Source organism: Amblyomma mixtum, chromosome 3 (assembly GCF_055824585.1).
Source record: "Amblyomma mixtum isolate Tamu chromosome 3, ASM5582458v1, whole genome shotgun sequence".
NCBI classification, from domain to species: domain Eukaryota; kingdom Metazoa; phylum Arthropoda; class Arachnida; order Ixodida; family Ixodidae; genus Amblyomma; species Amblyomma mixtum.
Window position 1 is genome coordinate 431,517,375 of NC_143014.1, and position 22,509 is coordinate 431,539,883.

The 22,509-nt window shown below is 48.9% G+C and overlaps 1 long non-coding RNA gene across 1 annotated transcript; it reads right to left on the reverse strand.

The window, feature by feature from the left end:
• Window positions 1-4,403: 4,403 nt before the first annotated feature.
• On the reverse strand, window positions 4,404-7,389 carry LOC149358111 (uncharacterized). Its single transcript, XR_016291922.1, has 3 exons — window positions 6,564-7,389; window positions 6,380-6,496; window positions 4,404-4,641 (listed from the first exon to the last, which is right to left on the reverse strand). It is a non-coding gene; the product is annotated as an uncharacterized LOC149358111 (long non-coding RNA).
• Between the last annotated feature and the right edge of the window lie 15,120 nt (window positions 7,390-22,509).

Here is a 22,509-nt window from a genome sequence, read left to right on the forward strand (position 1 = left end):
CATTAGAAACAGTGAAGCTGGACGAGTCTACTCAAAAAAAATCCTGCAGAACTTCTCGCAGGCGGATCTAACGTCGCCCTGCATGTAGGCGGCCGACATAGCGGGAATGTTGTTGAAGATGAGATCGTTGAAAGGAAGGCTAACCATTCACTGGTGCAATTTATAACATCAGACACTAGTTTGGATGAGCTTGCAGCGCTCCACTAATTTGTTGTTAAAGATTTGCCGTTGCTGCGAAAAGGCTTCTTAGCCACACGCATTCTTGAAAGATCACTCGGCGAAACAAGCGCACAACACAAGAAACGGTTCACTGACGTCCTATGCAACTACCGCAGACGCCTCTGATTCCCCACCGCCGCTGTTCATCACGGAGACTGGGACGTCTTTCGCCCCACCGCGGCGTTTCAGTGTGTGAAACGCGCCAATAACGTTGTCTGTTGCACTGAGCCACGTTGCACAAGTTCAAAAAGGTACAGTAAATGCACGGCATTTGAAACGGAGGTGACGCTACGTGCTATGAGGTGCCTATAAGTTGTGGCAGTTTTTGCAGGTTTACCTTGTATCATGCGAGTCTGCGAAATTTATTAGTGATTACCTATTCTCTTACTACTACAGAGGTCTTGAAGGCTTCTGATGATGATGATCACCGAAAAGGGGATAATCTCCGACTGCAAGAGCGGACAAGGCTCGAAGGAATAGTATGGAAGAATGTGGCGCTTCTTACGTGCGACGAGATTTTTTAATGCTGTGCCCACGCCAACTCACCGCTCCGTCAGCGACGTGTACGGGCGGGAACACGAAGCGGTATTTATGTCATTCTTCTCCTGCACAGAAAACTGGATTTCATCTAGATTATCCTAAACTCTTGTTCCCTAAACCACACCTGACGTTCGGCCCGATACGCCTGCGTCAGCTCGCTGAAGGTATGCATGTTCTCTCTCGAGTCGTCCAGGTTGGAGTCCGCCGCCGCCCGGTTTATTAGTCCTCGGGCGTGGGCATTGGCGGCCTCGTTACCAGGGTTTCCCGAGTGCGCAGGCAACCAGATCAGCTCCACTTGGCGGGGCAGTGTAGCAGGAAGGAACTGCAAGACGGAGTAGGCGGTCTCGTGGATCCTGCCTCTAGCAAAATTTTTTAATGCGCTTTTAGAGTGAGAGCGAATGTACCGGGCTTCAGTGTGGGCAATGGTAGCGGCCATTGCAGCATCCTCTGCTGACTCGGGGGGGATGCGTGGGCAGTCCGTGTATGTTCGGTGCCCGTAGTATTTATGGAGGGCACGTGTGCACATCGCTCTGCGTGCGGTGTGATACTCCGGGTGTGTGTTAAGTGGGAGGGGCTTATGTTGTGTTGGGTTTAATGGCACATAGGCATCTCAGGCCACCATGCGCCAAACACAACTTGGAGGGGCTTAATTAGGAGGTTGGAGTGTATGTGTGAAGGGAGGGGCAGAAGCTGTGGATGGTTTGCGGGGATTCAGATATGGAAAATGTCTACGTATATGTGTCTGCCTGTAGAGGTTTTATTGAGCCGCAATTATAGCCGACGCCAACCGTGTGGACCTTTAAGCCTGCTCGGCGGAGGCAACACATCACTTTGGTCCCAGCTTCCTGTAGACGGCACCACCGTTATGATCCGACCGGAGGAAATCGGCAGTCCCCGTTTCCTGTCCTCCCCTTCATCTTTCCCTTTCCTATCTTCGTTCTGACCACTCCCCTCTTCTCGGTTTTTCTTTTTCTCCTGGCGGCTAGTGTTTACCTTGTATGGAGTAGTTACACTGTGTTGCTCCATATTGGGTTATAGTTGGGGTATAGAGCTGATGTGGGCAGGACTTCCGAATTCCTGTCCCGTCCCTCGTTGGGCTCCGTGTTGGGCGCCTGGCACCATGACCGAACAATATACTTATTTCATGGCTCCCTCTTCCCAACAAAATGATCGCCCTAATAAAACAGCGCCGACCGGTGCAACACCTCAGCTCCTAACGGTAAAAGAAAAATTTTCAACACACCATGTTATTCATGGTGAAATAATGGAGCAACCAGCCACAAAGATATCCCCGTTCAAAGTTGCTAACAGTCTGACAGATACGTTGGGCCGCGGCTACAGGGTAACAAACTAGCAAGGGGTGTTCTACTGCTCGAAATCTAAGATAATACGCAACATGAAAAACTCCCAAAAGTTGTCTTTTTGAGAGACGGCAGTCTCTATCACCGAGCACCGATCCTTGAGTACTGTCAGTGGGGTAATTTCTGAACATAGTTTTCTTCTGCTCACCAAAAAAGAGATGTTGGATGGACGAACTGACCAAAGTGTCGTAAATGTCAACCGAATAAAAATCAGAAAATGTGACAAGGAAATAGCAAACAAACACTTAGTACTCACTTTTGCCAGCAGCACACTCCATGAATCTATCGAATTTTTATATGACTAAATCCGCGTCCACGGCTATATTCCAAACCACCGTCGATATTTTAATTGGCAGAGGTTTGGCCATGGCTCCCAGAGTTGCCGCGGCCACCAAACATGCGCAAAATGTGCCTCAAGGGAACATAAATCCGAGAGCTGTGAAGCATCACCGCACTGCGCAAACTGCGAAGGCGAACACCCAGCATATTCCAGGTCTTGTCCATCATAGAAGATGGAAAAGGATATAATAACGTTGAAAACCAAGGAAAACATTTCATTCAAGGCGGCACGTAGACGATTTTCACTATCTAATCCAGTCGCCTTCACAACCAAGAAACTTCGCGGATGTGGTGCGCAGGAGCGACGCATCATGCCGCAATCCGGCGCCTGTCCAAGTCCCGTTTACCGGGACACAGGTTAGGACCATCCACGTCCCAGGCGGGGACAGCGAAAGTTGCCCAGTGACCTCCGAAAAAGATCCGGACACTCCTCGAGCCCGCGGACAACCAGTGTACTCACCACAGTGGACGGCCTGAAACCCCTCCACGCGCGGTTTCGTCGAGGGGCTTTCAGCACCTCCTCCGAGACGATGGATGTAACCCCTAGCATCTCCGTCCTGCTCGGGCGGCACAGCTCACTCGAGCGTCGAAGCAAAGGAAGGGCCAGAATAACGAGACCCGAAAAGCCAGAAACAGGTTTCTGCTTGGCCTTTCAAACAAAACAATAAAAACGGTGAAAATGGCATTTTTAATCCAATGGAATGCTGCATCTAACGCAACACGTCGTCCAGCAACAGGTAGCCTCTGATAGCAGCCCAGCAGTAGTCGTTAAGGGCGACCAGCTGGGTGCGGCGGTCGTTGGTCGGGAGGCACTCGACCTGCTTCTTCACTACCCCGGCAAGCCTCATGAAATCGTGCATCGACTGGGCCTGGCGCAGCGCTCTCCGTACCATGGTCGCTGTCTCTCTCTGGCTGGCGGCGAGCATCCTTTCCAGCTCCTCAGTAAGTGTAGGGAACTGGATCACTATTTCTAGTGCCCGGATCCCTTCCCTGTGGAGAAAAAAAAAAGTTGGCACACGTAAGCTGAATGAAGTCTCTCTGCCAAGGCCGAAGCCCGCCCGCTCACTTTGTGAACGCAGTCGCCGCACGCAGCGGCGTGACGAAACCGTACGTAGCCGCCGCCACGGCTTGGTCTTTCCGCACTTAACGTTCATAGAGCCCTGGGAGCGATGATACCACTCCTGGCTGCCCTGGGATGGACGGTGCTGCCACCGGTCGAACCATCTTGTCACACATATACACGCACGCACACACACAAAAACGCAAACACACACGCCTGCGCACACACACTGGGACAAGTAAGCCTTGCGCCTTAAAAGGGTATCCGCACTTAAACCGCTGTTCGCCTACGAATATATTGCATTCAGTTCTGCACTTGCATCCGAACTAGACAGGACCGAAATTCAGGGTCGCGTTCACCTTATTCATTAAAATTTAGTGCGATCGATGTTTACCTGCGTGGCAATCTACCAGTACACTGCAAACCGAAAAACACCCGGATAGGAGTAAATGGCTCATCGCGTAGCGCACTCCCGAAAAGGGGTTTTTATACTCCTCAGAATAGGAGTATATCGTCTACTCCTCTGCTTGAAGGGATACTTTCCGAGTGCTAGAAGGAGTAAAGTGTTACCGCTCTGCAGACGGGAGTTTATTTAGGAGTAAAGTTGTGATCACAAAGGAGTTAGCATGGCAATTAATAGAAGTATTATATACTCCTTTGCAGCTACTTTTATAGTACATTTCAGGAGTACGTGCCTGTTCCTTTTAAGTAGTTTTGACAGGAAATTTTTGGAGAAATTTTTCTTACTGTAGGGTTACATTTATGATTCCCAGATGAGTATATTACTTCACTTGATGCGGAAGCCGATTTGAAATAAAGTATTCGTATGGAAGGCTCATTTTAGAGCTTGATATTCCAGGATAAATGCGTCGATGAACTTACAGTGATTTATTTCAAACAATATTTTATTGGGTACAAAACATTTGAGACATGTGTTCGGCAGCTTGCTTTCGACGGTTACAGAGAACCAACGTCTTGGCCCCTGTAGAAAAGAAGAGTGCCTTAACCCACGCTGTCTTTGGGTACATAATTTAAATACCCAAAGGAATGAAAATAGAGATGCCACACTTGAAAGCAAGGAGGGAACCTTGAAATGCTTCGCTGTCAACATACAGGCTCCTTCTGAAAGAAAGATTAGAAAAACAAATGCATCACCTCTAAGCTTGAAGTATGACGTGCTTCAAGTGTAGAAGTCAACCGTTCAGAGTGCACTTTTCAATAAAGTAGGTATTATTGAAGTTTAAACGTTTTTCATGACAAAAGATTAGCTAGCAGAACATAGTAGGTAATCAACTAGCTAATACATACCTGTACCCTGTCGGATGACAGCGGCTAAACGCGGTTTTCAGGGAATCACAAATTCCAGAGAGCCGCTTTCGTAAACGTTAAGGCAATACGGCGAATGGGAAGCAGCATCGATAGGGAACATTTTTTCCGCAATGCATAAAACTGAAAAAAAAATAAAATTGTCTTACTGAGGCACTTGCGCATTCGCGCTGCCTTTGGCTGCGTTCCTGCACCAAAAGAGGCCTCGAGATATATTTTTTTTTACTTGTCAAAGGTTCCTCATGCTTTTCAGGCACCATATCAGAACCAATTACTGAAATCAAAACATGCAAACAAAAGACAGCGCTTTGCATACACGCAGCGGAAGCTTACATGCAATTTCCTTGATGGGAGAGCCCGCAGCTACGCATTTTCAGGACGTCCTCATTCTGTGTATAGGCCAAAGGCAGGGCAAGGGTGACTGACATAGCAGGCATTGTTAGGAATAGAAAGCTACACCAGACCCACCCTCCCGCCGCCACCTGTCTTCTGTTAAGCTTTGCCCTCACATTCGTGGCCAGGGTTCAAAAGAAAACATTCTAGACAGGTCTATCTGGCTGGGTAAGGAATATACTTTCGGGAAAGAACGCCAACCAGAAAAAAAAAACATGTTTGGGAATCTTCTTGGTTCTTTCAGCAGGTGTGACTGCGAGTGAGTCACAGCTTGCCTTTTTTAAGCCTTGGGTTAGTCATCCGCCGGGTCACTGATCCTAGACCGTTGATGCAAGGATAGTTCCCTCGAAGTCAGTCTTGTCAACCCGCGCTTCCTTCCTTGTTCATTTGTTTGGCATCCGCTTTGTGCTGCTTCAGTTTTTCTGGGAAATGCTTGCTTTCGCCAATGTACTACGTCCAGCACGAGCAGGGGATCTCGTACACTGGCGTAAGCTTTATTCTTTTTCTTTCGCTGCCTTCCTGGGATCAGCAGTCTGAACCGGAACGCTTGCCTCCACGAGTTTCACATAATGGAATGTGTTCGGAAACTGCACGCGAAGTGGAAACTTCTTTTAACATTTTTCAAATGCGAAGAGCTTACAAGATACCACATTTTGGAACTAGACGCCTAACCATCCAGAAAAGGCAGCGTTCAGTATGGTTGAAACCTCATGTCCGCTGCCGAAAATCGCTGCAACGTTAAGATGCCACCAACTCGGAAAATGTAACAGTTTAGCTAATCTCCGTGAGCGCTAAGGCGTCGCCATGTCCTGTGCTATGACTGAAAAGAATAAAATCGCTTGCATTGTTTGCATAACAAGGCCCTCTTAAAACACAGGAAAGGAAGCAACCGATTAGGGCACGGTTCTCAGCACTGTTCGTAATAACGTGACAAAAATTCACAGACCCCCAAGGCTGTGCATTTTCACCTGTCATTGCCTGTACAGCTTTTCCACATTCATGGGGCGTGAACGCATGAAGAAAATTTGGTCCCTAGAAGAACTGACCGTACTTCCAGCTGTACATGTTAGCGTAACAGCCACGACTGCAGTGCCACACTTTTTTTCAGCCGCATGCAACAACAAATTTCTCAGATACTTACTTCATGCCTGCTGTGTGAGTTGGCTCCACCGGACCACAATGAAGCCTTTGCTGTTTTGCTGTTCTCGTTAAGCCTTTCATCTCGGCGCACCCGTGGTTCACAGCAAGTCTACGCACACTGAAAAGGGAGCGGCGTTAAGTGCATGCGCGTCTATGGCATCAAAGGAGAGTTTAATACTGCTTACCAGAACACACGACGATGATAATCCGGTCTTTAGTATTCTTGCAATACAGCGAAAGAACGAGGGGCCGACGATGTCGAGAAAACTGGTGCGTCACACACACATCGCCATGTCGGCGCGGCGAAACGGCAGCAGCCAACACTTGTATGCTGCGTAGACAATGAATGACTAGCCGCTGCTTCTGCACATATTGCTGGCTTGAGTGAGACGTTCATTGCAGCACGTTGCTGCTAAGGTCGATGATGTCCAGTCTTACGTCACGACAAGAGCGCGCAAAGGAGCGGGTGGCAAACTGGCGGCTTCGGGGAGGTCGACGCGTCACACACCGCCATGTTGGCTCGGCTGAGCTCGGCTGGCTAAGCCTCTCGCAGACTGCCGTCGCAGGCGATGCAACACCAAGCGTTCTCCGAATACACTGGGGGCTTCACAGGCACTGTCTGTGGCGCACCTTGGTGCGCGAGGTTGCGGCGATCCGGTGTCTTGTAACATGACAAACGTGCGTGAAGCAGCAAAAGCACAGGCGAGCAGGCAGCGACGACAGAGCCGGCGTCGTCACCTACAAGTGCAGCGAACCGGCAGCTGCCACTAGGCGGCGGGCAGACACTAAGGAGTGCATAAAGGGCCTGAAGGAGTATTGAAGCCGACATACTCCTTCTTGGAAAAGTAGTAAAATCATGTAAATGCTTTATTTTACTCCTCGATTTCGCGACGGCAGTAAAAAAGGAGGATTTCCTCTTTTTTACTACTTAAAGTCGATTGCGCAATTTTCAATAAGGAGTTTAAAAGCGGACACTAGCCATTTATATTCCTATTTGGGCTTATTTGTGTTTACAGTGTACTATCTACCAGTAGGACTGCTGGGGGCAACCACTGCGCTTTCTACTCTTGGGAGGTTGCTCTGTCCAGCACAGACCCACAAGACCCGCCACGGCTGATCTAGCGGGCACGCCGCAGATTAGCCACAGCCAACGGACTCCTGGGCTATGCACACCGCCCGAAGAGGATGGCCACCAGCTGCTAAATAAAAGGCTTTCTGCATCTTCCTCTGAGAGCAAAGCTTCAATACGGAAGAAAATAGCGCTTGTTATCGTTTGATTCTTCTTGATGCCGGAGCGTCCAAGCTGTGTTCCATCAGCACCAATCCAAAGCAGGAACAGGCCAACGCTACCATCAAAACGGGAACGCGTAAATGTTAGCTGCTGGAGAGGATGTCGTGCCTACTAACCCTTCATCGCTGTGGTCTCCGCGCCATCAAAGTGAAAATGAAAGGCCCCATTAATCAGTCTGCCTCGAGTAAAATCTTTTTGTAGCGTGAGCTACATTGGTCACAGTCTCGCTGTTTCGCCTGCCCCCTCCGTCGACCATACCGCGCATGCGCGAGGAGCGAGTGACGTCACTGCGCATAGTTGGCGCGCTCGCCGCTGGCGCAGAGCCACGTGACGTCACTGCTACGTATATCCTGGCATAGCTGAGCTAAGCCACTCCTCCTCCCGTTTCAACTGTCATCTTCGCAGTTCATTTGATCCTAAGAGTACTTTAATTACGACGTAATTTGTGAACAGAAATCTACATGGGCGCTTTTACCTTCTAAGCGTACCTTAAAGGGGCTGCAAAACACTGCCTGGGGGAATACCGGCTATACTTCAGGTGGGTTCTTTATATCACACAGATGCTGACTTAAAAAGAATTACAGGAATCGATGCACAGGAACGGGAGTTATTCAGTGAAGAAATTTCAAAATACAAGCAAACAAAACGCTGCCCTCAACTCGATTTTGGCGGGGCTTCCCACTCCTATTTCGCTCTCCCAATGACGGCACCTGGCGCAACCAATCAAAACAGCCAGCCAGAGCACGTCGCGGAAGTTTGTACTCCATGGCTGCCTGCTCTCTGTAACTCGTTCTTGCTGAGACTGGCAGCGTTGTTTCCATGCCAGAGCGCCCCTGGTGGTGTATTTTTATTTTACTTGCTTTGCAGGGCTTTTATCTAAGACAAGCAAGTTTTTCTTGTTGATCTAATATAAAACGCAGACAGGTGACATAATGTGTCTCTATTTATTCACACAATTTGCAGGATATTTACTGTTTGTCCAGTCATCAAGCTCGCGCCAGGTGATGTCATATCCGCTCCTAAAAACCCGCCACTGTGTGGCGACACCATCAGAGCCATGAAGTTGTTTTTGGGAGGACATTAAAATATTAAAAAACGGAATGTACGCGGTATTACCGACGCTAATAGCACCATTATAACTAACTGTATGCAATCAGCAGGCAAAACAGTTAACTAAGATTGTGTTTCTGGGCCCCTTTAAGGGCTTGCTGTTCTTTCCAAGGATTCTGTATAAATATTTGAGGCCTAAGTTATGTTAATTTCCGTCCTAGTAACTCCTTTTTTAAATCTATAGTGTATTGCCTAACGCGTGTTCAGGTTGTCGCTATGGCGCAAAGAGGACTATAGATTTCGGTAAGTTTACTATGTGATGGCTGTGAGTGATTAAAGCACTACACCTGCGGTGCAACTAATCTTTTCCATAGTCCAAGGCCGGCCAATGAGCGTAGTGCGGAGAGCAACAGATAACACCTGCTTCCAGCAAAAATATTGAGACCACAAGGAAACGTACCTGTCGTTGCGCAAGCCCATCGCACACAAAGCGGCCTGGCACATAGTGGCCGCGTTCCTACAGACTTGCTCTGTGACGTCGATCCACTGGTCAGGTGTCTGGCCTTCGAGGTCGCCCCGAAGGGTGGCCTCTAGTAGCGTCCGGTTGTCCGCGATGTGCGCAGACAGGCCCCGGACGAAGGCGTTTCCTTGCACAGGCCCTTCCGTCTTGAAATCTGCGAAGTGCACGTTTCGGCTGCGGCCGACAGCAGCACCCAGAGACTCAGCGTCTCGCTCGGGTAAGTGTGTCGCTTCAATGCGCAGCTTCCTGACGGTGGAGTTCTTGTGTAGCGATTCGACTATCAGGCTCCAGCAGTCATTTGGAAACGGCCATATGCAGGGATTCCAAGATTCAAGAGTGAAGTCCTTGAGAGAAGTCGTGGTTTGGATAAATTGGGCAATGACTGACGCCATTTGTTCGTCAATGTGGACGGGCTTAATGTCCAAATAGACTTTGGTCAACTGGCGTAGCTCTGGCAAACGGTGCAAAACTAAAACCAGTCCTGTGTAGTTATCTGATGACCTGGCGACTAGTTCCGTCACCGAACTGCCGGCCAGCATTTGGGCTTCACCGGGCTTGCCCCAGACGCGGTAGCACATGGACAGAGCCGTGTTAGCAGCCGGCTCCATGGTTGCAGTCGCAAAGGTCACCAGCCAGCAGATCCTCGGGTATCAGCTGTTTGATGAATGTGGGAAGAAGAAATCGGCTGGGAGTTACCAATATGAAATAGGATGTCTACAACATCGATTTTTATGAAGCGTGAGTAGTAATCTATCGGGTAATGATATATCATCCAAGAGGTATAAAACCTTAAAAACGCGTGAATTGAGACCTATCCACGATGAAAATATGCACTCTCGACCATTACACCTCTCCGAACTTTAATAATAATGTACGAACAGCCCCTTGAACAAGCTTTTCATAAAGTGTTTGATATAGCTTGTGATGTGTAAGAAGTTGAATGTAAAAAGATTAAAGGTGCAAGAATTCAGCTTGATATGCCCTCCACATTCTGTACGTTTAGCAGCACGAATAAGCGTAATATACAAGGTGTTTCAAGTGAGACTGTTAGCAATTTTTTAAATATAGCGCCTGTGCCAGTTAGGAGATCGCACTCTCCGAGATACTATAGTCAGTGATGTTATACACCACAATACAACTAAGACTTGTTAACTAGTAGGCTGCTTGACTATTATTGAAACATTAACTTTTTAGCAACTACCCTCGAGCTTCTCATTAAGAGATTTAAAGCCTACTTTATTACCCAGATGCCGTTCTCCAGCCGCTGCCACGCAATGCACTTTGGGAACGCACAAGGGCGAAACCAAAAGAGCGTGGCTAGAGGAAGTTATCCGCGCCCACGAGCGCGCCTCACACAGCAACACGGTTGTCACAGCCGCACCCACGTGGGAGTGCTGGGCGAGCAGAGAGCACGTGACGGACGCAATAACTAGGCAACCGACAAGTGCAAAACATGGGGCCTCCTTAACCTTCTATCCCAAAACGAAAGAAGGAAAAAAATTGGCTAAGCAAGGCATCGGCCCAGTATGCGACGACATGGAGAAGCAAATGAGTTTTCCCAAGACGTGGAGCATCTTCCGCCACCTATTATGCCCCAAACAATATAAAACCCGCCGGGCATAAACCAATGGAATATAAAGCACTCTTTCTAATGCTCAGAACCATTAACAAACTCAAAGATAATTATGTTGGAAGCAGCATCATTCAAGCACCTCCAACATACTCGGGACTTAGACAACCCAGAGTTGAACTAGCCCATAACGGAAGCTGAAGTACGAGCAGTGATTACCAGCCTCAAAAGGAATTCTGCACCCTGGCCGGACGACATAACTAATAGAATAATTCGAAACCTAGACGACGACTTCATCGCCAGCCTCACATGCAACAAGTATTGGAGAAGGGAGAACTCCGCAAGCAGTCGAGATCATCGGATGTCATCTTTATGAACCCCAAACCTGTAAAACCGGAGAAACTAGAAAACCTTACCTCTATTTCCCTCACCTCGTGTCTAGGGAAAATGGTGGAAAAGGTCATCAAAACAAGACTTGCCAACTACATGGAAACCGAGAGACTCTGGCCTCATGAAATGGTTGGCTTAAGAAGACTCATATGCACACAGGACGTCAGACTAAAACACGAAATCGTAGACAAAAGAAGGACTAGGAACACAAATGCCATACTAGGCTTGGACCTCACAAAGGCATTTGACAACGTAAGACTTTATGTAATCCTCAAGCACCTTCAGAGAATGAATGTCGCCGAAAAAAACATTCGCCTACATACCTCTCAGAGAGAAGTTGAAATTCCTTGAGGCTGAATCTCCAGTCATCAAGACAACAGACAGAGGCACAATACAAGGATCTGTACTCTCCCTCTTGCTTTTCTACATAGCAATGATCAACCTCCCGCCTTTGCTCAAAGTAGACATCAAGTTCAGCCTCTACGCCGATGACATTAGCGTCTGGCTAAACAAAGGCTCGGACGCGGAAAGATAAGAGAAACTACACCGCACGGCTGAAACACAGTTACGTAGTACGCAGCCAAAATAGGACGCAAGTGCTCGCCGCATAAATTAGAACTACTAGTATAGACGAGTAAGAAGGAGAAACTAAGTTTAAACATCATAATAGACAGCCAAAAACGCCCCTGGTGAGGCAGATCAGAATCCTCGGCCTCATTATTCAAGCCGACGGCAAAAATCCACAAACTACAAGGATATACCGCACAACCGACTCGCCTTATCAGAAGAGTGTCTGTCAAAAGCTACAGGCTCAAAGAAAAGAATTTATTAACGCTAGTTCAGACATACATAATCATCAGGGTTTGCTATGCAACACCCTACCTGAACTTGACATCAAGAGGAAGAGAACAAATTGATGTCGTGATAAGAAAAAGCGTCAAAAGCGCACTCAGCCTCCCCAACAGTACATCCACAGTAAAATAATGGGAATTGGAGCACATAACACGTGGGCGGAAGTGGCGGAAGCCCCGCGAGTCGCCCAAGTAGAAAGGCTCAGCCAATCCGAAACAAGGCAAAAAATCCTATAATGGGTCGGGCTCCAGCACGACAGAGGGTCAAACCCCAAAGCCAGCCTAAGCCAAGGTTGCAGGGCCAACTTGCTCATCCCACCCATGGCAAGAAATAAGAGTCCCACCCACAGCGCAGACAGAAAAGCCGGGGCTAAGGCCACCGAAAGGGACATTAAAGAACTAGAGCTAAACAGTGTAGCACACACAGACGCGGCTACTGGCAATTCGGGACCTGCAGTCGCAGCAGTGGTAAACGGGACTGGAACCCCTTTGATCTCGGCTTCGGTGAACACAAGAGACGCAGACGTTGCTGAGGAGGTGGCGGTCGCACTAGCCTGCGTCGCCACGAAGGCAAACATAATAATCAGCGAGAACAAAACGGCTATATTAAACCTAGCGAAAGGAAGAACCTCGATCGATGCGAAGTAAATACTCACACCAAGAGAGATCAAGCGCAAGATCCAAGTCAAATGGCCCCCAGACCACGAATCGGTGTCTGGAAACGAAACCGTTCACGCGCTCCCCCGAGATATCTACTACCGGACGAACGCAAAAAGGCCCCACAACCCAGAGCCCGGGAAGACGATAAACATATACAACATCTGCGAATATTACAGGCCCAGCAGGAAAATAATCCGAACACCACACAAACAACTAAACAACGGAGAGACGATAAGCCTTCGAAGGCTACAGGCTGGAAACTACCCAAATTTCGTATGGGTACACCACCTCAAAATAGATGACAGAGAACACGATAAAAGCAAACAATGTGGACAGAGAGGCACACTAGACCACATCATATGGCAATGCCCCTTCTCGCCTAGGACTATGGCGAACATCCTAGACTTAGAAGCTTGGGAGTCCCTCCTGCGTAACTGAGTAGGGGAGCCTCCTATATTGCTCGAATAAAAAAAAAGTGTCAATCAATCATTCCTACGCCCTCGCGTCAACACAGCCCTCTTCGCGAGCTTCGTCCGAGGCGTCAGTCTGGAGGTTTTCGCATCATCGATGGCGCGGCTCTCAATACTGCAAGATCTTCGCCGGCCGCCCTTCATCGCCGCTGAACAGCTTCTCGCTCGGCGACTAGCACAGCTGCGGGGATGCGAGCCTGTCTGTCCACGGCCGGTCTCGACGCGCGCGCTCTCACTCTAGAGAGAGCGAGCGTGCGCGTCGAGACCGGCCGTGGTCTGTCCTGACTCGTCCGTGTCTTTCTGCGCGCTTTATGTCAAAAGCGGTTTTACACTAGCCCAAAACCATACCTTAATGAGAGATTTACTGCCGCGGCTGACTGCCCTCGTGGCTCCCCTACCATAGCCTGAGTCGCAAAGATGCGGTGGTGAGCCACCCAGGCTCTGGGGGCATAGTTGGAAAATTTTCAGTTTCGATGCTCGAAGAAAGTGGTCACTCATAACGCATATTCCATGCACCGAATGCTACTCACGTGTGCTCCCGCGTTTTCTGCTGAGACGACGAGTGCCTGTTCAGCGCCAGCTAAGACGTTTAGACAAGTTTTTGAACGGTGTCCATAGGCATGCGCAGAGTTCTCCATGAGAATGAGCCAAGTTTCAGCGCAGTGCCCCCTCCCACCAACCTCCTCTCACCTATGCCCCTTTGGCCAAAACGGATCGCAAAGAATGATTATAAAACATTTTGTGATGGAATTGCAAAATACACAAGATATTCACCAGTAGTTTTTATTGTAACCTGCAGCATCGGCAGAGGAATATGTGGTATAGAGAAGATAAGGGGCTGGTTTGTTAACACTGAAAATGTGAGCAAGGGAGGAGAAGGCATCAGGGTGCTTGTCAGCGTTTCCACAAGAGGTATTAGATACTTTTAGCTGAGCGGGTTTGCGGCCAGCGGCGCTGAGCGGCCCAGCGGATACACCAGCGGAGCGTCGAGCGAGAAAAGACTTTTAGCTCGGCGGGTCCGGAACCCGCCCGAGCGGAAAAGATCGGCGCGCTCTGTTGCGCGATCTCGTGGTCAGAATTGGAGCTAGCGTAATATGAATACGCGTCGCGCTTGTTTTTATTATGCTATAACTGCGGAATAAATGTAATTTTTTTTTGTTTTCTCTATATTAGTTTAAAATAGGGGTGTTCTGGATGCAGTAGAGAAATATTTGTGTTAGAAAAAATGTTTGCGACTGCGACGCTACGAAAATGAAGCCAAGTGCTAACCGCCAGGTCAGTTGTTCTTTCGCGCGCTTTTTTAGTTGCTTCTGCTCTGCTTATATCCGTTTCCAAGATGCCGAAAAGCATATTGCAAGATCCGCTACTCCTGTCGAGACTTAAATGGTCCAAGATAGAAGATCGCCGCGGTCGTAACCGACGAAACAGCGTTGCCAGCGGTCGTGCTCGCGGCCGCCATCTTGAATACCCATACACGCTCGCGCGCGCTCCGCTGAGGAAGGCCTCCCAGCGGGGCGCCGTAAACGCGCTCGCCGCCCCAGCGCACTGCGCATGCGCAGTGGCGTCCGCGCTCGTCCGCTCGGCTCCGCTGGCCGTAAAAACGCTCAGCTAAAACTCTTTATTGTCTTCACCCAGACGAAGGCTGTTCTCTTATTGAAATGTTCGCAAGCACCCTGACGCTTTCCCGTCCCTTGTTCACCACGTGAGTACCGGCAGAGGAAGGCACTCACTGCATCGCTGAAGCATCAGTGTAATTTCGCGCTTCCGGAGTAATTTTCATCCTCTCTAGACCCAAGAAAATATGACAATTTCTTATTTGGTTACTGTCACTGCAAAAAAGAACCTGAAAACATTGCCTCAAAATGACCCGTCAAGAGTAAACAGTGCTTGAAACACCGCATCATGGAGCGTCGGCCGTTAACATTCCTGCGTGACCATAGCATTGCACTGTAAACAATGACGGAACAAATCGGCAGAGTAAATGTATTGGGCAGACTTCGTGATTAGGGGGCTGAGACGATTAGGGGGAAGGAGCAAACCCCCCTTCCCTTGTGCGCGCGCCTATGAAGGTGTCTAAGTAACAATAATGAGTTTCCTTTGACAATAGCCTTGGATGGTGTCTAATTACCCATATAGAGAGTTTGCACGAACGCTGGCGACGCTATGCATTCTGGGTACTACGCCATCTTGTCTTCCTAGCAGCAGTCGTCGCAGCCACCGCACTTGCAACGCAGCCAAGTTTATACGGTTGTCATGGGCGTCCGGAGGGGGGGGCAAGGGGGGGCGGCTGCACCCCCCTGGAAAATCACTCACTCGAACCGTGAGTGATGGCCGCACGCCAGGGGCGGTGGTGCGCTCAGTCAAAAGGGTAAAAGCAGCCCCGCATGGTCACATCTGCGAAATGCCGCGTCCGGGCGTGCGTCGTTCCGCCGTTTTCAAACCACGCCATCGTTAGCTCTACTGAAGGGCGACCTGTTCCAGACATACAGCGGCACCGGCGAGCATGTGTTTCGAGCCGCCTTGAGATGGGTGTCTGTTTCTTTGATCTCTAGAGAGATAGCGACACGGAGGCAGACAGTGCACGGGGCATCTTGTTTTCGCCTATCGTTACGCCGGTCACCGATGAATTCTTAAGGAGGGAAGGTAAAATCAGCCGTGTCCACCACCGCTTTGTCGGGCTGCTCAGGGGCAAGCGGGCGATGAGTTGGCGCCGCCGCCGCTCGCTGTCTCCTCCGATCCACGGGTAGCGCAGTTCGGTAGAAGCGCCGCTTTCAGAATCTCCGGCAAAGGGGATTAGCTGCTTTTGTTCACGGCGACGCAGTCTCCCGAGGCGCCCCCACACCAGCGTTCTTTGCGTCTTCTGCGAAAACCAGCGCCTTTGGTCAACGCAGCCCGATGGCGCCTGCCTGGCTCGCCTGTCACCTCTGGCTGGGCCTCAAATCACAACAGCGCCCATGTACTGTGCGTGTCAGTGCATAGTAAAGAGACCCAGGTGGTCGACATTACCCGGAACTCTGTACTACTCCATCCCTCATAGCCTGAGTCGTTTTGGGGCTCTGAACCCCATAAAAACACAAAAACAAATTTTCCGACTGGAGTGGCGAGTGTCCCTTCCCCTCGGAAGTTGCGCGGCGTTCCTTTCACCCCCAAAGTGCGCATTCGGGGATACTGCGGCAAGTAAGCCCTTGCACGTGTGCGCGCCTCTGTGTTTGTGCTTGGGTGTTTTTAGTGGCCGGTTGTCAGCGAAGCTGAGAACAACCAAGACAGCGGACGAGAAAACGACGAGCGGAGAGCAGTGTGTGTGCGGTTGCTCGACTGTGCGGATGCGCAAGCAAGATGGAGCGAGGTGTATGAAGCTGCGAGCGTGCATTTATCTTGTAAATAAGTTTTCGTTGTATATATAGTCATCTTTTGTTTTCAACGTACGCGTTCAACAGTTTTTCCAATCAATGTGTATGATGAGTGTGCACCGAGAGCGTGTAGTGAAGCACAGAAGTGAATTTATCACACGTGTAATTACGCAATTCGCCCAGAAAAATCCGAGGCGCCTACAGTTGCTGTTCATGGAAGACTGACTGAGTGACTGTAGTTGCGTGTTTGTGAACATATTGTGCTGTGTGCTGGTCATCAATCCGGGTGAGTCGAGAACCCGTATGCAGCAAGACTGAGCACTCTTCTCCACGAAGTGATATAGCATCTTTTTGCATTTTTATTAATTTTAGTTGTTTCTTCGTTGATAAACTCCAATGTACCTCTCCTAGCCGCGCTTTAATTTGCTGTTTGTAATTTTTCTTTCATGTGTGCATTTTGTTTAATTTTTATTTATATATAAATAAATAAATTTACTCCGCAAATAGCGCCTTTCTGCTACGAACATACCCCCCCCACCCCCCCCCCCCCCCCCGGGCACCAACGGGGCCCCCCCCTGCAAAAAATTCTGCGGACGCCCTTGACGGTTGTGTAGTGCGTGCAAACGGTGCTGGCATGATGGTATACTGTTATGTCATGAGCTTTAACAGCCGAACCCAAATCAAAGCGCAGAAACTAAGAAAGGACGGGCAGACTCTGATACGTCTGCACGAGTGCGAGAAGGCAAACCAGCTCTCAAGGCGACGCCTACGCGAATGGCTCGCGCGGATTAACAGACGCGAGATCGACGCCAGCCTGGACAAGTGTAAAGTCTGTTCATGCCACTTCGTGTCATGTGCGTAAACAATTTGCGACATATGGAGAGTTTGATAGTCGATTTGTTTACTGCAGCTCCTGCGTTCTACGCTTCACAAGGCAGGTACCTGGCGACGCGTCTAATTGCTGCCCACACCGAAGATCTTTGGTTACACGCATACATTTCCTACATCAACCGTCGAAACTTTTCGACGATTACCCCATCGCTGCAGCTGCGCTATGACTCGAAATCCCCAAATCAGACGCGCTATCATTGTTGCAAAGCACGATCCCATGGCTGGCCAGCAGCCAGTGTTAATGCCGTCTATGAACGACTGTTTTTGAAGTGCGTGCAAGCCGTACCCTACATAATACAGTAAGGTAGCAACACGCAAGCATGCTTCGCCGTTGCCATCCATGCAGATACAGTGTGCAGATCAAATGTCGCCGTCGCTTTCGCTCCAGTGGTTCACCTGGGTTTAAATCACAAAGGCAACAAAAGGAATTTGTATCTCTGTCAATAGTATCCTTGCCTGTGTTTTCAGGATCACGGCCTCGGCTGTGACCGTTTTCATCCATGGCTTGCATACGCATCCACTGGTGAGAATGCTATGGCCTTCCAAAGCTTCCTTGTCCTTAAGTTCCTGCTTAGTGACAAAACTAGTTCTCCGAACTAGAAATTCATGACTGCGGACGACGTCGACGGGCGGCCACGTGTCCAAATGCATAGTGATCCATAGTGCAGTCGCCGGCGCGTATTGTGAACGAGTCCACACTGCATTGCTTTGCCTTTTCCTCGTAGCGCACCCGATCTTTTCGGCACAGCTGCACACAACAATCCGGAGCAGAAACTGCTGACATCGTCCATGCGCGTCGGGGTGGCACACGAGCACCCCTGTAATAAAAACTGGTATGGCGCAAGAAACGGGGACACAGAAGGCACACAAAACACAGGACTGACGCCTTCTGTGTCCCCGTTTCTTGCGCCATACCAGTTTTTATTTCATCATGAATCAACTCGCCCAAACTAGAGTTTTACTTGAGCACCCCTGTGTTTGTTTGGTTGACTGTCGAAGACGACACGGCTCTCGGGTCAGTTCACTGCAGCCTGCCTGTGCGGCGTCGACTGCTGTTTAGGACGGCAAGATGGCGGATTACCCAGAATGCATAGTGCCGCCGGCGTGCGTCAAGCTCCCTGTTTTGTCTTCCTTGACAATGAAATGTCCGTGACTCTGCGTGAATATATTTTAGACAAGTGACGGCTATGAGTACCTTTCGCGGCACGGAAAATAGAGCGTGTTTTTACACGATCGAGTTATTTCCTCAAGTAAAGGGGAATGGGTGGAATAGGCCGCAGGTCGAGGATTTCCCCGCGTAATCACCATGCTAAGGGGAGTTGTTATTATCAATCCATTTACAAAACCTCCTAAGCTTACTACGAATGACTGATATGCAGACATTTCTGCAGTGCAGTATGTTTTCTGGGGTGGTATTCTCCCGGTGTCGCCTTTTGCGACATGTCGCATTCGCTCTTCGCTGATTGGCTCGAGCCGCGGTGACGGCGGCGTGACGACACGGACCCGCTTTCCTGCTACGTCATCGTGACGTCGCCCCAATTTACTACGCTTAGTCGAACAACGGAATGTGCTGAAGCGATTCGCGCGGGCGACGGGCTACCGTTAGCGTACGAACGCAATCGGCAGTTGCGGCTTTTGCGCACTTGGCGTGAAAACATGGCGACGTCCTTTCAAGCGAGAGTCGCCCGCTTCAGCCAATTCAGCAGTCCTTGCGATTCCGGTCGGCATGTTTACCGGCAACTACTGCTGTTGTTACTCTTCGCTATCACTTACCTTGCTTCGACGATAAAGTTTAAGCTGCAATTCAGCCTAGTTTTTTAGATACGCTCTAGATTCTGGAGCGCGCAAGCCTAATGGGAAAGAAAAATAGATTTGGAGCTTTTTCGCGGTGTTTTATAGACTTAAATGAAGTAAAGCGAGTTTATATTAAATTTGCAAATGTTTTTTTGAACATTAGACGTCATGTGATGGCAAATATTCTTGCTATAAAAGATACGAAACTACTGCTGCTAGTGAATCAGTAGTGGTAAATTGTCGCTTCTCGGAGTGAATGAATGCACCGCAGACGAAAGTGCCAGCGGCTTTTTCCGTTTCTTCGAGCATCTGTAAGCACTTTTTTAGGCCCCGCCCATATGCGACATGTCGCAAAAGGCGACACCGTTAGAATACTACCACTGCATTGCACACAATCTGTCTAAAGGAGGTTTTACAAACCAGAGCAGTGTTTTTGAGGCAAGTGCGTGCGGAGAACACATGTGCATCCGCTTAGTAATAGGGTGTGCTTAAATTGCACCACATTATTCTCCAACGTCGTTCGCTGAAGCATGCGTATGCAGCTAACTTGTGAGCCATTTTGTAGCGCTCCCCCTTCTGAAACGGTAGGACTTTACTGGGAAAAGCGCCATCGAGAACGCGGCAAGCAATGGCTTGCCGCGTTCGCGATAAAAGAACTTCCATTCAGTTTTTTCTCTACCAGCCACAACACTGCAGATAAAGGGGGTGAGTCATGCCAACACCCTCTAGAGAAAAGTCACCCTCGCTACCCTGCGGGATAAAGGGAGCCGGACAATGAAGGATTCCAAGAATACGGGTAAGGTCAAGCCCCCTCCGGGAGCGTATGCGTCACGTGGCATCCCACTGTGCACGTTCTTGTGACAAGGCGGTTCACCGGCTGCACGCAACAATCATTTCTGGCGCAAATTAAAACATCAAATATTAAGCGGGCTCACCAGGAAGAAGGCAACTCAGATTTGAACTTTTTCTGTGGATAGATGGCCACACCTGAGTACCCCAAAAAGGAGGGAAGTTCTATTGCCCCTCCAAGTGTGTAAACTACACCGCGACACGAAAGTATTCGTTCTTCCGCGTACAAAAAGTAGAGCCCATAACTTTCTGTAGGTATGCGGCAAAAGTTCCGGGGACCGAAGCACAAAAAAGTTAACCCCTCTCAAGCCATTGAGCCCAGAAGGATGTGGGGGTCATACAATGGACCACTTCCCAGGAACCCACCAATTTAGCATTTCCGGTTTGGAATGCCTAAGCTTCCTTGAGTCTTTTCTGGGAAAATTCTTTTGCAATGGTAGGGTGGGGTTACTAGTTTCCCCTGAGCAGACAGGTGTGGTCGTTTAAAATGGCGGATGCGAGGCTTGGTGCATCCCCAGGAAGTTACCCGGAAAAGGGTTCATTGCGTTGAACACCTATGCAGTCAGTCGCTAAATCAAAGGAAAGAAAGGAGCTCCTAGCACAATGCCTTATGACTGGTTTTCTTCCCATTCCCGCGTAGCCTTCCTTACATAGCTACAGAAGCATGTCCTCGGTTGTAGTGACAGCCTAGACTCGTACGAGCCTTCCCAGCGCCGAACACCCATCTTCCGCTTCTCGGCACCAACAAGGCACCAAGCAAATCAAAGTTGGATGAAACTTAAAAGGACGAGAAGTGTGGTTTGCAAAAGCACTGAGAGCGTCCTGTAGCTATGCATGGTGACTGAATGCAAACTTTGGCATTGTATAAGCGAGTTCTTGCTTAGCTCTGTTTACATGAACTAATAACGCCAGGTTGAGTCAGGGGTCGGGCTGAGCGAAGTCAACCCAACTCGACCAACGCGTAGTTACACGAACTCGATTTTAGCTAGTCGAGACTAGTAGCGAAAAAATAATGTGTCGCCAGGTGGAGTCACGTCTCACTAGTAACATCCGCAGGGACAGACGAAATTACAATTAAGCTGATTAATGAACTTGGCCCAAGAAGCAAGAAAGCGCTGATAAAAGCATTGGAGACAGTCATAACAAATCAGCAAATTCCGCACAGCTGGAGACGGAGTAAAATGAATTTGAGTAATAAAGGGAAAGGAGATAAGATGAACATAAAATCCTTCCGTCCGATTACGATAACATCTGTTGTGTGCAGGCTGGCAAATCAGGCTGTGAAATTAAAAATACAGTCATGGGTAGAAGGTAATCGGATACTCGGAGAACTTCAGAATGAGTTCAAAAGGAGTAGGCGCTTAGATGATAGCCTGTTCGTGATTACCCAATGCATAGAAATAGCTAAGGCGGAAAACAGACCTCTGTTTTTAGCCTTTCTGGACATAAGCGGTGCATACGATAACGTGAACAGGGAACTCCTGTGAAGCATATTGAAAGATTTAGGTATCGTCATGAGGTAATTGATTTTCTACAGGAAATCTAACGAGATAATGAAGTTGAAATTACATGGGAAGGGAAAAAAAGTGCCACAACTGTGGGGGTGCACCAAGGATTAAGGCAAGGTTGTCCTCTATTCCAGAAGAGGGCAAATACGGGCTGGTTGGTACATGTTTTACGAATTGGAAAAACAGCGCAATCAAAGACGAGACACAAGAGAAGGACAAAACACCAGCGCTGGTGTTTTGTCCTTCTCTTGTGTCTCGTCTTTGATTGCGCTGTTTTTCCAATTTGTCCTCTCTCACCGCTGCTGTTCATGCTCTACGTGATAAATATGAAAAGAAGGCTAGAAGAAAGTAATCTAGGTTGTAATCTGTCGTACAGATTAGGCGGAAATGTAGTTGAGCAGCGACTCCCAGGTTTAATGTATGCGGACGATATTGTACTGTTTGCAGATAGCCATGAAGATTTACAAACTTAGGGTAATTGCTGTGGAGACCAAGGAGACGCTCTAGGATTCAGTTTTAGCGCAACTAAATCAGGTGTGATGATTTTTAACTATACAACTGACCAGGTGCTTACAATACAAGGCCAAGAAATACCCAAAGTGGCCGAATACAAATAGCTCGGGATATGGCTAAACGAAGGGCAGATATACACGGAAAAGCATGAACAGGCTCTTAGGGCAAAAGGACGAAGAGACGCCGGGATAATGAAACATAGGGCATTATGGGGGTACAACAAATATGAAGTACTAAGAGGTATTTGGAAAGGAATAATGGTGCCGGGACTTACTTTCGGCAATGCGGCTCTGTGCTTAAGGGCAGAAGTTCAGTCGAGATTAGACGTAAATCAGAGACCTGCTGGAAGATTAGGACAAGGTGCCCACGGCAAAACCACAAACGAGGCAGTACAAGGGGACATGGGCTGGGCATCGTTCGAAGC